At 44.8% G+C, this 12,900-nt stretch overlaps 1 pseudogene across 1 annotated transcript; it reads left to right on the top strand.

Annotated features, from left to right (window-relative positions):
• Positions 1–7,315: 7,315 nt before the first annotated feature.
• On the top strand, positions 7,316–9,449 carry LOC310784982 (transcription factor Sp8 pseudogene; annotated as a pseudogene). The gene is made up of 2 exons: positions 7,316–7,336; positions 8,190–9,449. The product of its transcript is annotated as a transcription factor Sp8 pseudogene (transcript).
• The last annotated feature ends 3,451 nt before the right edge of the window (positions 9,450–12,900 follow it).

Below are 12,900 nucleotides of genomic sequence, written 5' to 3'. Positions count from 1 at the left end.
GAGAGAGAGAGAGAGAGAGAGAGAGAGAGAGAGAGACTACTCATAAACCATAATTTCAATTCACCTTCAGCCCTGTAGTTGGTAACTCTCTCTCTCTCTCTCCCCCATGAATCCCTCCCCCTCTTCACCTCTCCTCTCCCCTCTCATTTCCTGAATGAGTGTGTCTGTATGTAGATGTGCTGTATACATGAATGTGAATGAAGGGCTTCAACAGTGTAATTACATCGCCCAGGATCCCCTCTTTCTGCTGGATAGAGACTGATGAGAGCTGCCCTTTGTGACCCCTTTGTGTGTGTGTGTGTGTGTGTGTGTGTGTGTGTGTGTGTGTGTGTGTGTGTGTGTGTGTGTGAGGGGGAGAGAGAGAAAAGAGAGAGAGAGAATGAGAGATAGGCTACATTGCTTGTGTGGGAGAGACAGAGAGAGATAGATTGATAAAGAGCAAGTGTGTGTGTGAGGGGGAGAGAGGGAGAGAGAAGAGAGAGAGAATGAGAGATACGTTGCTTGAAGGAGTGTGTGGGAGAGACGGAGAGAGATAGATTGAGAAAGAGCAAGTGTGTATGTGTGTGCGTGCACACGCGCGCGTGGGCGTGTGAGACAGAGTTACAGTAGAGAGAGAGAGAGACAGGGAGAGGTTTGGCGCTGGTCGATCAGTGATAGTAAATGTGGATGAGCAGAGATCTTGTAAATGGCTGGAGTTTTGCACCGTGAACAGCAAACTGAACACGTTTCCCCGACTCTGCTGCAACAGTCGTCCATCAGCCGGGCACTGACAGACAGCGGACATGCCCTCTCCTCTCCTCTCGTCTCACTCTCCTCTCCTCCTCTCTCACTCCTCTCACTCTCCTGTCTCCTCTCACTCTCCTCCTCTCCCCTCCTCTCCTCCTCTCCCCTCCTCTCCCCTCCTCTCCTGCTCTCCCCTCCTCTCCTCCTCTCCCCTCCTCTCCCCTCCTCTCCTCCTCTCCCCTCCTCTCCTCCTCTCCCCTCCTCTCCTCTCCCCTCCTCTCCTCACAGTAATTACAGGAAGTCAGAGGAGGGACAGCTCCAGGCAGATCCTGGCATACAGGCTCACCTGGATGACTCCTCTCGCTCTCGTAAAACAAGTTCAATTTGTTTTAGCCATGAAGATGCATTCTGCCCATTGACTTTTCACCCACTGCTGAGGGCGTCCAAAGGCAAATTCAGGTCAGTCAGTCAGTCAAAGGTGAAACAAAACAGTCCTCTGAACCTGTGGCCAAACAGCCAATCTAACCAAATACTTTCAGAAAAACATCGATTTCTACTTTTCTTTCATTTGAAGACTGTAAATGTATAAGTTACATACAGTCTACACCAGTGGTTCCCAAAATGGGATCCAGGCACCCCCAGGAGTCATTGAGGGGGTCCCCAGCATAAAGGGTAATAATTTGTTTTCACTACAATACCAACCTTAAAGGAACAAACTGTCAAACTAGATGAATGACAGAATGTTTGACAGTTATTGAGAGTTGATTTGAGTTAATGAGTTATTAATTTGAGTTAGTGTGGACCAGTGATGTCACTGGTCCACACTTTAACACTCAATAACTGTCAAATTAAATGACAGACTTCAAAACAGTTTACAGTTTTCTGATATACTACTGATGTTCTAATGATACAAAGCTGGTTGAAAATGGGCGGAGTGTTCCTTTAAGTGACACATTGACAGATTATGACTATTTTGGTCATGGGTTTCATACACTTTCTGTTATAAAACATCTCAAAGTGGGATGATCCTCCCATACTCTCTCCTGGCCCTGTCTTGCAGGAGTCTGGTGTTGGGGTCGTTAGGCTGATTGGGTGCACCTGGGTCCGGTGCACTCATTGGGCTTAAGAAGACCTTCCATCCATTCAGTCCCTCTCCCTCCTCACCGATGCACCTTTTGTTTTGTTTAATGTAGTTTGTCTTGTCTATAGTTATTTTCCCTTAGTTTTAGTCAATAAATTATTCTTTTAACTTTTACTTTAGTGTAAGCTATGACTCCCCTCATTTGTTACTTCCTTGAGCCGGGTTGTAACATATGAGGGGAGTCATACACCAAAGTAAAAGTTAAAACAATTTATTACGGTTGCAATTGAAGTGAAAATAAATGATTCCCCTTTTTGCTGGTGACCCCTTGGAACCCCTTCAAGGACCCCTGGGGCTCCCCGGACCCCACTTTGAGAACCACTGCGCTAGGTGAACCCCTGTCAGCTGGAGAGAGATAAGGGCTTTTTCCCATCAGATGTCGGCCTACAGCACAGCAGGAAAATCATTTTCTACTGAAGCATCAAAAATAATGACAAGAAGTAAACATTCCATTATTATGGAATTTTAGCTTTAGCCATGAATCCTCACACCTGCAACTCACAAGTCCCAACTTCAACAATCCTCACATTTTCAGAAGCAACCCTTCATCACAAACTGTGCCGTGGTGGGACATATAGCTAGAGAATCCGGAGCACTTTATTAAAAAAAATTTAAGAAAATGTTTAAATTGCCTGGCTGTGGTAATGAATATATTTTCGTGTCATGTTTAGCGGCGTTCGTCTTTTGACTCTGTGATTCTGCCGGCTAATTGTCTCAGCAGGGCAGCTGACCAAGATGGCGGCCGTGCCCTCTGGATCACTGTGACTACACTCCGCCAACAAAGAAAGCAATGAGGAAAACACCGGGGAGAAATAAAATACCTCAGCCATCCCTCTCCCCGCTGGAGTGTCAGCTCTTTGTTTCGCTCCTTTCTCTCCGCTTGCCTTTCTCGGTGCCAAGAAAGTGATTGGAAAGCACACGACCATCTTGTTTTGTTGACGTTCGATGGCGCGTGATAATGCGGTCATTATAGCCACTAAAGGAACAGGTTGGGGCTCAGACAGGGTTTCATTGGGGGCCTTTAAAAGACACACACAACACACACACACACACACACGCACACACACACACACACACACACACACACACACGCACACACACATGCACGCACGCACACGCACACACACACTGGCAGTGTGGGAAAAGAATGCTTCTAAAGGAGGGACATCTGTTGGGCAGGCTCGTGAGGACAGGTTAAACAGAACATGGCCTACACTGTAAACTCCACCTGCCCGGGACGCCCCAGGCTGTGGGGGGGTGCAGGGGCCAGCAGGGGACCCTGTGATTTTGTCAGTATGGTGAGGTGTACAGTGTTTTATAGTGTACGTGCCTCCCAAACTCTCTTATGTCAGCGTGACACCCAAATAAATCCACATTAGAAGTTACACCGACCCCCATTAGATAAGATTTTGTCCCAACGAACCCTCATTTGAAAGGTTTTAACATCAAATGAACCAAGCTGCCCCCATAGCCTATGCATCTGAATATGTTTAGAGAAAATATGCAAAATAGACCCAAGAATGCAGGTTTCATTGTAAATTATATTTTGAACTTGGGTAGTAGTAGAATAAAACTACATTTTATGCAATGCTGCCTATCTGTAATATCTGCAAGACCAAAATACATTTTATGCACTCAGAGTACCTACGCTATTTCAAATGGATGCTGGACACTTGTAGCCTACACACATTATAGCCTGGCTCTTACCCATTTTTTATTGGAACATATGGCGAAAAATATTCTTAAGTGTGCTATATGTGAAATGTAAACTCACTGACGCCGACTGAACCGCTTGTCCTCGCGTGGCATCACCGAAATTAATCTTGTGCCTGATCAATCACCGCGTGCAGGGAGGAGGGGGTGAGTGGATGAGGAATTTGATTAACTTTTATCTCCATGTCCGGCTGGCAGGGAGCAGGAGAGATGGAGAGAGGGCAGGGAAGCAGTTAATATCAAACAAATGAAATGGTTAAATCCTCCTGTTTTATTAAATTTTAAATTCAAATGAAATGCTCCCTCTGCGCTGGGGATGCTCACATATTAAGAGGCCGAGGAGTTATTTCCAGGGTGTGCATCATCATATTGGTTAACTCAGCGGTTCTCAAAGTGGGGTTGGGCGACCCTTAGGGGTCCTTGAGGGGGTTCCAGGGGGTCCCCACCAAACAGGGTGATCCTTTATTTTCACTTTAATACCATCCATAAGTATCACAATGACAGAGTGACTATTATTGTCGGTCATGTGTGTCATGCTGCCTAAAGCATCGAAAGCAAAAATCCTGTCAGATGGGGGACCCTGGGACAAAATATTATCAACTGGGTCTGTGGTCTCATTTGTGTCAGTTTAGGGGACCCTCTTGACATGAAAAAGTTAGGCTAGAGAACCACTGGACCTGACTAGGCCTAAGCTCAGGCCTGGTTCCATAACAAAATGACTTAGGGTGCATCTGAATTTAGTGTGTGTGTGTGTGTGTGTATGTGTGTGTGTGTGTGTGTGTGTGTGTGTGGGGGGGGGTGCACTAGTGCGGCCTAGCAACAGCAATGAAAAATATAGCGTGGTCCCCGATGAACACATGAGGTCAAGTTTCGAAAAACGGTCTCATTACAATGAAATGGCAATTATTGGGACTAACACACATGAATACAATTGGGTTAATTGAATCCACAAGAGTCTCAGCTTTCCAGTCATACCCAATTTATGCAATTTCAAGATTGTTTAGGAACAAAAAACTGCATGGGATTAGCATAAAGTGGGAATGTCTGTAACGGGGAGACTCGTGGGTAGTACCCATGAACCCATTCTCATTCAGATATCTTGAGGTGAGAGGTCAAAGGACCCATTTGATGCCCATTCCAGTTTTACCCTTATCAAAGTGTAGAGCGTTATTTCCCCCACTTCCTGGCAAGATAGAATGACATAGTTGGTACCAATGGATGCCTTGGGTCTTCTAGTTTCATATGCTACCAGTATCTTCACTCTAGCTTTAAAAATAAACCCGCTGAAAGATAATATGGGCACTGGCAGCAGACGCCTATTATTCAAATCTCAACTGAGGGTGCAAAATATTAAACTGCGGGTGCAATGCAGGATTTGCACCCTCAGAACCGGGCCTGCCTAGCTACACATTCAATCTATATAGGCTGCATTTGCTGTTGAAGGTCCCTTATGATGTTGATGTCGACCCACTATTAAAATAAATGATTTGTGAGATGGAGAGGAAAAAAACAGTAGGTATTCTTTTAAAAGCCAACACTGGTTGGGTGTTGAATGAGAAGAAATTGCGGAGGCAGTTGTGGTGCCCTCCCCCTCCCTCCCCTGGGGCTGAGCGGATACGCCCCGCGGGACAGGACGGGCCGGACGGGGCCTGGCCTCTCATTCATCTGCCTCCGCCTCTCCCTCAGCACGGCTTCACAACATCAATAAAAACATCAGCCTGCGTAAGGCCACTCTGTCTGACAGGCTATTAGAGTGTTTCAGTTGTATTAGCCTATAGCCTATTGAAACAATTTAAAACTTTTTAAACAAAAAAAAATACCTTTTTGCTAGGTCTGTGTTAGGCTGCCCAATAAAACAGGCCTCCAACCCTCAGTTCTGATTGGCTGAGTCACATTCAAAGTTGTTACTGTATGGTGTAAATACATAATTTAATTAGAACAATTTGCTTATTATTGATTAAAGGTAAAGATGGGTATTTGCGATGGATTATGTCAGTGGTTCTGCAACATGGGGTCTGGGCGGGGACCACCAGAGGTCCTTGAGGGGGTTCCAGGGGCAGGGCCGTAGCTAGGGTTCCGAAATAGGGGAGGTCCAGCAAGGGCAGGCGGATTAGGGCGCCGCCGAAAAAAAATTGAGTTTTTTTTCCCCCTTTTTAAGCCATATTTAGAGTAATATATCATTTTAAATCAACATTAGGATTATACTGTTGTGATGTCATTATTCAGTATATTCTCTTTCATGTCACCACCTGCTCAGCTCTCCTGTCAACATAATTGTAACTAACAAACACAAACTGTTTTAGCCAAATTCATATCAAAATGACACCTACAAACACAGGTACACAACCCAAGCCGTACACAACACACAAAGTCATCATCGATAATAAAAAAAACATACAGAGGGACATTTATTTATTCCTGATAGGAACGATTGAAAAATAAAATAAAATATATTCTGTTGTTTTTAACTTTACACCACCTCTTTTTGTTACTTATTGGGTCATGAAACTGAAACCATGCATATAGCCACCTGCATACCTGACTTCGGGAGCTTGGCAATTGGCATCATGCATGATTAGCCAGTAGCATCCCAACGTGTCACACAGGTAACATTACTTAAGAGACAGACTAGACACTTTCTTGGTTGTTGCTAAAAAATCTGTCAGTGTCACTCACTGTCTGTCGTTCACTCGCTCACTGTCTCGCAGCTCGCTCACCTTCAATTATCTCGCCAGGCAGACAGACAGTCATCACTCACCACCATGCTGCTGCTCTCTCGGAATCAAGTTACCGCGGACGCGGCGTCAGATGACTTCCTGCCTGACCTGCCTTTCGTTTCAAAATAAAAGCGATCCCGTGTTTTTCATGCTTTTCCATGCAGATTGTTTTATATAAAAAAAAAAAAAAAAAAAAAAAATCCTCTGAAATATTAGGGGAGGTCCGGACCTCCCCGTCCTCATAGCTAGCTACGGCCCTGTCCAGGGGTCCTTAGAAAATGTATGAAGTGTTAAACTTAGGCTACTCCATTTCTGGCTAAACAAAATAACACAATTAGAGAATGTAGAATGGCGATTTTGATCACAGTTTTGCTGTTATCTATCAACTATATTATATAGCCTATAGGCCAGTGATACTCAACCCGAGGCTCTATAGAGCACATGCGGCTCCTTTATGGGTAGTTGTGGCTCTTTTACTACTACTTAAAATACATAAATAAATAAAAATCTAATAAAATAATGGGAGGAAAGGGGACTTTTTTTGGATTGTGGCTCTTGTTAAGCTTTCTTTTTTGTCAGTGTGGCTCCTGAGTAGGGCAAGGTTGAGTACCACTGCTATCCTGCATGGAATTCTGGACAAACAATAACAACAATTACACAGACAATTGGGTCCGAGAGACACTCTCCCATCAAATGGGGGCCATGGCCCTAATGTGTAGCCTAGTAAATGATGGGTTCTTTATAGGGCCTATGAAAAAGGTTGAGGATTGTTCCTGGATTTGAATACCGACTTGTTGCTTATGTTGTTGAGCGTGCTCGCGAGATCTCACCTTGAATTACGACGACCCGAGGACGAGACTTCTGAGCTGCATGGCCTCTGATTGGCCTTCGGGCTCTCAGCGGCTTTTCAAAGCCACTGTGAAGCTACAACTACTAAAGCAGTCAGCGAGAGAACACACACACTCTGCACCGCCGCTCACTGGACGCACGCATCTGACAGCGGAGGGCATCATCACATACCATGGCTGCTACACTGCTTGGGGTAAGTTTACTTCCTCTCGGAAACCTCCTATATGCCGATATCCTTTTCCGAATTAAATCCGGCTATCCTATCGGGTGAGGGGAAAAAAATAGCCTATTATTTTATGTTATGATGATTGTTATTATAATTAGGCCTATTCCTCCAATATTGCTAGAATATTCTTACAAGGGCGTATGTATCTGTGGTAGGCTACTCAACAGTGAGCACACCTTTATTATGGTTATAATATTTCTTTAATAAACCTTTTATAGCGACTTAAGATTTTGCTGTCATATTTACGTTAGGTTTGAGTAGGCTGTTCCTATTGTTTTTCGTAAGTTGTTGCCTTTGTTGTTGTTTTCACTGACTGGTTTAAAAGTCCCTGTAGGGTGTTTATAATGGAGTTTCATTGGAACAGTGTAAAGCAGGTCGACGGTCTATTTGGAATGTAAAGGATGAACAGAGCCTATTTGACACCAGAAACGTGCTCGCTGTAGCACAACAGATTTTTTTGATTTTTTTTAGCATTTCTGCTAGTTAGCCAGATTGTAAACAAATTATCAAGTTACTATCTAAATCATTTGGATAGGCCGCTGCACTTCTTCTCCAAAGTGCTGAAAACACAGTCGGAATGACAGAAAGACGCTCTAGTAACCAATTTGGTGCCACGGTGCGCTCTGACGCATCCCCGCCATGCTATAGGCCACCCACTGATGTCACCTTCATAAATTACTTGCATTATGTGTCTTTTAGATATTTTTGACTAATACAGTTTAGTTTCAGCATGTCGCATGAATAAAAACAGAGTTTTTTCGGTTTTACGCACAGTGTTAGCCATTACGCACTGGAGTAATGTGCCATGTGTTCTTCCTAGGAGGAGCCCCGGCTGGGCAGCACTCCCCTGGCCATGCTGGCTGCCACCTGCAGCAGAATCGGTGACTATAGCCCCTCGTCCTCCCCCGTTCTCTCCGACGGAGCCCCCGGACTGGTTAAGGGCTTCCACCCATGGAAGAGAGCCGCGCCGGGCAGCAACAGCCTGGGCAGCTGCCTCAGCTCGCTCGGGGTTCCCACTGGGAACTCCAGGTGTAACGGGACCGGACTGGCAGAGACCTCTAGTGCCTTCTCTCTGACCACCGCCAGTTCTCCTTTTGGAAATGACTTTTCCGTGTACCAGACCGCCGTGCCATCAGACAACAGTGTTCCTGAGCACACGCACGCACAGCGGTCTGTGTTTCTCACCAAATTCCCCTCGTCGGTAGACAGCTTAGCCGGAATCTATCCGAGGATGCACGCGCACCCCTACGAGTCCTGGTTCAAGCCCGTGGGAGAGGTCGGTAATGTTCCTGGCGGGTCTTCTGCTTGGTGGGACATGGGCACCGGCTGGGTGGACACGCAGAGCCCGGCCGGGTTGCCCTCTCCTCTGAGTGGCTACAGCACCGACTACAGCTCGCTGCCCCACAGCCACCCTGCCTTCAGTCCCGGGCCCTCTCAGCACCTCCTGCCCGCTACGCAGCACCTCCTGGACGGCTTCAGGCCGCCCGTCCCGGGCTCCTATTCGGAGTCCAGCACGGCCGGTGCGCCTGGGCTGACAGGAAACCCCGGCGTCTCCCTGCCCGCTTCCTCCCGCCCCTCCTCGCGCCGTTACACCGGTAGAGCCACGTGCGACTGTCCGAACTGCCATGAGGCGGAGAGACTGGGCCCGGGGGGCACGAGCCCGCGGCGGAGGGGCTTGCATAGCTGTCACATACCGGGTTGCGGAAAGGTTTACGGCAAGACATCCCACCTGAAGGCGCACCTGCGCTGGCACACCGGGGAGAGGCCGTTCGTCTGCAACTGGCTCTTCTGCGGGAAACGCTTCACGCGTTCCGACGAGCTCCAGCGGCATCTGCGCACACACACCGGGGAGAAGCGCTTCGAGTGCCCCATCTGCCACAAACGGTTCATGCGCTCCGACCACCTCAGCAAGCACGCGAGGACGCACAGCGCAGAAGGCGCAGAGGACGGCGGGGAACCGGGGCTCAAAGGCAGCAGCGACACGGACAACAGCGTCTCCGGTAGCCCGAGCCAGTCCCCCGGTCTGCTGCACGTGCGGGATATTGTCCATAACACCGACGGACAGAATGCAGTGGAATAATAATTCTCCAGGTTGAGCATGAATTGTATAAACACTTGGGTAGGCGTACACTGCAGCCTGTGCGGAGTGTTTCCTTGGACACTAAAAACTGAAATGGCACTTTATCATGAACTTCAGCTGTGGAGGAAAACGGTGTCCTTACCTCATCTTATCTTATTTTTTACGTTTTTTTGATAGGCCTATATTAAAATGGGCTACTTCTATTACTTTCTATTGCTACACCAATTTATCAAATGTGCATTTGAAGACATTACAGGCATAATTTATCCCACCAAGCATCAACTTTGGTTAAGAATTAAACTAGTCAAATCTGTTATTAGGCTACCCATAGTCTATTTGGATATTTCTTCTTGAAGTCAAGCCGCACTTTTAATTCTTATAAGGTTATGCCATAATCATCATAAAATGTGTTTGGTTAAAAAACTTAATTGATTTAATTTATCTTTGCATGTATCATAATTATCTTTGGTATCAATAAAACTGGACACATTTGGGTCATTTCGTGTTTTAATGAGTCTGGGATAACTGCTGTCTCAATCAAATCTCGTTGATTATTCATTATTTACGAATTCTTTGTCTATTATAATTTGACTAAACGAATAAGGAGTCGAATTTCAACGAAAAGTATTTATGAGCGAAACCAACAATAAATAAATAAGCAAAGTATTATAGCCTAATTAGACCTATAGGCTAAACTACATTCTCAACAATATTGGATCATCAAATAGGCCTACAGAAGAATTTTCTTTAAGTTTTCCCTATATTATTATGTGTAAAATGGTCTAATGATTTACTTTTTTCTGAATCAAGATACAGTAAGATTAATCAAACCAATTCAACATGAACGGTGGTTGCTTCATATAGCCTAGTTCAAATTAATTAGCTATGTCCTGGCAAATAACGCATGATAGTCTATATTAACAGGTTAGGTTACGTGCAAACATTGTATTTTGCACAGTTATAACAACTGCAGTTGGCTGTAACTAGTGACTGATAGGCCTATATTTCACTCACACTCACAACTCTCTTCCGAGTTGCGTTTGCGTTTAGCTCCACCTAGCGTTACATTTGGAAAATCCCCACATTTTAATACATTTCGAAATACACAAATTACCCAATTACGTAAATCCAAGTGAATTCTAAACAAATATGTTTATGTTATAGTTTTCAAATCAAACACAGCTTAAATTTCAATAGCCTATAAATGGCCTCAGTGGGATATATTTGTTTAATGACATTTATTTTATTTGATAGGATTTCAGAATAGAAAAGCAGAAGACTCCACAAGAAAGAATAAAAAAATCGGGCACAATTTATTTTGGTGAAAACATTCCTGCTACACAACTAGTCACATACATTTACAGCAAAATCACACACAGAAAAGTGCTGTTGTTACTCCAAAGTCAATGCCCGGTTAGATGAGATGATGATTACTTTATTGCTGATTCATTCTCATGCTTAGAGATGGAGTGCGTTCTTCATAAACACAGTACTTCCTACCTGTAGCTCAAGTAGCCAGATGGCTGAATGATAAAGTACCATCAAATAGCACAATAAAAATGCAGAATGAAAAGAAATAAAAATCACAACGAATAAATAATAATTAGTGTTCCCAACTAAAAACATTAAGAGCAGCTATTGCTGTAAACATAGTGTTAAATAAACATCAAAAAGAGAGACAAGGTTGGGCAATACATCTTCTCATAGGATGGATTGAACCATCAGGGCTCTGTATGAGTGGCGTAAGGAGCAAAATACCAGCTCTGATTTCAGTACCTTTATCCAAACCCGGGTGATTGTACCTTTGCCCAGAAGTCGGTCTATTGATCGCGTGTAACCATCTGAGTCAGTGCAACTGGATTCAATGGTTCTGGACAGAGACCAGAGTGATCAGTAGCTAGATGTACACAGATACATTTCTGTCCCTGCCTTAGAGGTCAGATGTTCATTCTAGTGATGATATGGTTGTCAGCATTGTTAGAGAATGTCAGTATTTCAGATATGAATTTTCAGTCCGTTGTCAGTCCAGTGTTCTGGTTTTGTTTCGTCAGTTTGATTTTCAGAAATTGAGTGCGCTTCGCGCGCTCCTTTCTAGCGTCCCTCGTTGACTCACCTGCTGAACTGGCAGCACTAATTTCTACTGTGCCTCGTTGGTTTGCCCTTGCAGACGCAGCTCGGCCGCTGCGCGACCTCGCCTGCTCAACTGGCATGCGCTTTATTGTGCATGCGCAGTTGAGCAGTTGTGCGCAGCGGGACCGCCGCCAGCCACACAATTATAGTAGTGAGATGTGCAGATGACTCCCAATGCCCAAAGTATAGCAAAGCAGATGCAGCCATGCCACTTGCCTCATGCTCCCTTATGGGACTCCACAGTTTTCAGTAGTACAATGCAAAACAGTTGTTCTAGTGCAAGTCTAACCTGATTATTGACAGTTGAAAACAGTACAGAACTCACATTACATGATAAAACAAATCTAACATAATATAGATGAGGAAGGCAGTTGATCGATAAACCTCACATACAAAATGGAAAAACACAATGCAAAATACAACGAAGAAACATTAAAAGCACTTGGAGAAAAAAGCACTTCATTAATCATTCATTAATCTGACCATGGTAAAAATTAAAAAAATAAGATTCTGTATAATTTTGCGCACTTTCTACTGAAATCATTGGTGTGCTTCATGTATTAAATCCAAAGGCAGTACAGCTGAGGTCAGTAATATAGACAGTATTATTGGAGAAACAATGCCATACCTCGCACTGACCACAAAGGGGCAGGCTGAGACAGGAGAATATCACAGCTGGATTGATTCTACAGTTTAGCCAAGTGTCACATAAGCAGAGAAACCGCGTGTAAGCAGAGAAAAATTGTGTTTTTGCCATACAATTAAATAGGAAGCCTGCATATATATATGCATATACCTACCCTAACCCAACCCCCCCCCCCCCACACACACACACACATACATACATACACACATACATACATACATACATACATACATACAGTACATACTGTACATGCACACACACACACAAGCACACACACAATTTAGAGCAGTAATGCATGGCTAAAAAGTGAGGAATGGCCACGTGGTACCCTGTAAAAGAAGTAGCCTCCCTGCTGCAACAGAGGAAGAAGAGGAGGTGACGTGTGCTCTCCCTCTCCTCATCTCATCCTCTACCATTTGCAGGATGGCCATACTCACACAGTCTATGGGAGTTTGCTCAATGGCATTTCAGTTCATACGATTTAGACATGATTCCATGGCGCCCTCATCGTTTAGTTTACCACTTTACAAAGTCACAAGGTAGAGCTACTAGAGCTGCTGCGAGCTATGTGAAGGTTAGAGGCAGGAAGAAGGGATTTGCCCAACTCTCCTTCTATAGGTCTCTATTGCTACTGACTTCCTCCTGACCTTGAGCCTCACCTTTGACCTCGACCTA

This window comes from Poromitra crassiceps (genome assembly GCF_964638095.1).
Source record: "Poromitra crassiceps genome assembly, chromosome: 11".
NCBI lineage: Eukaryota > Metazoa > Chordata > Actinopteri > Beryciformes > Melamphaidae > Poromitra > Poromitra crassiceps.
The sequence above is the reverse complement of the archived record's forward strand: the minus strand, read 5'-3'. Positions and strand labels throughout refer to the sequence as shown.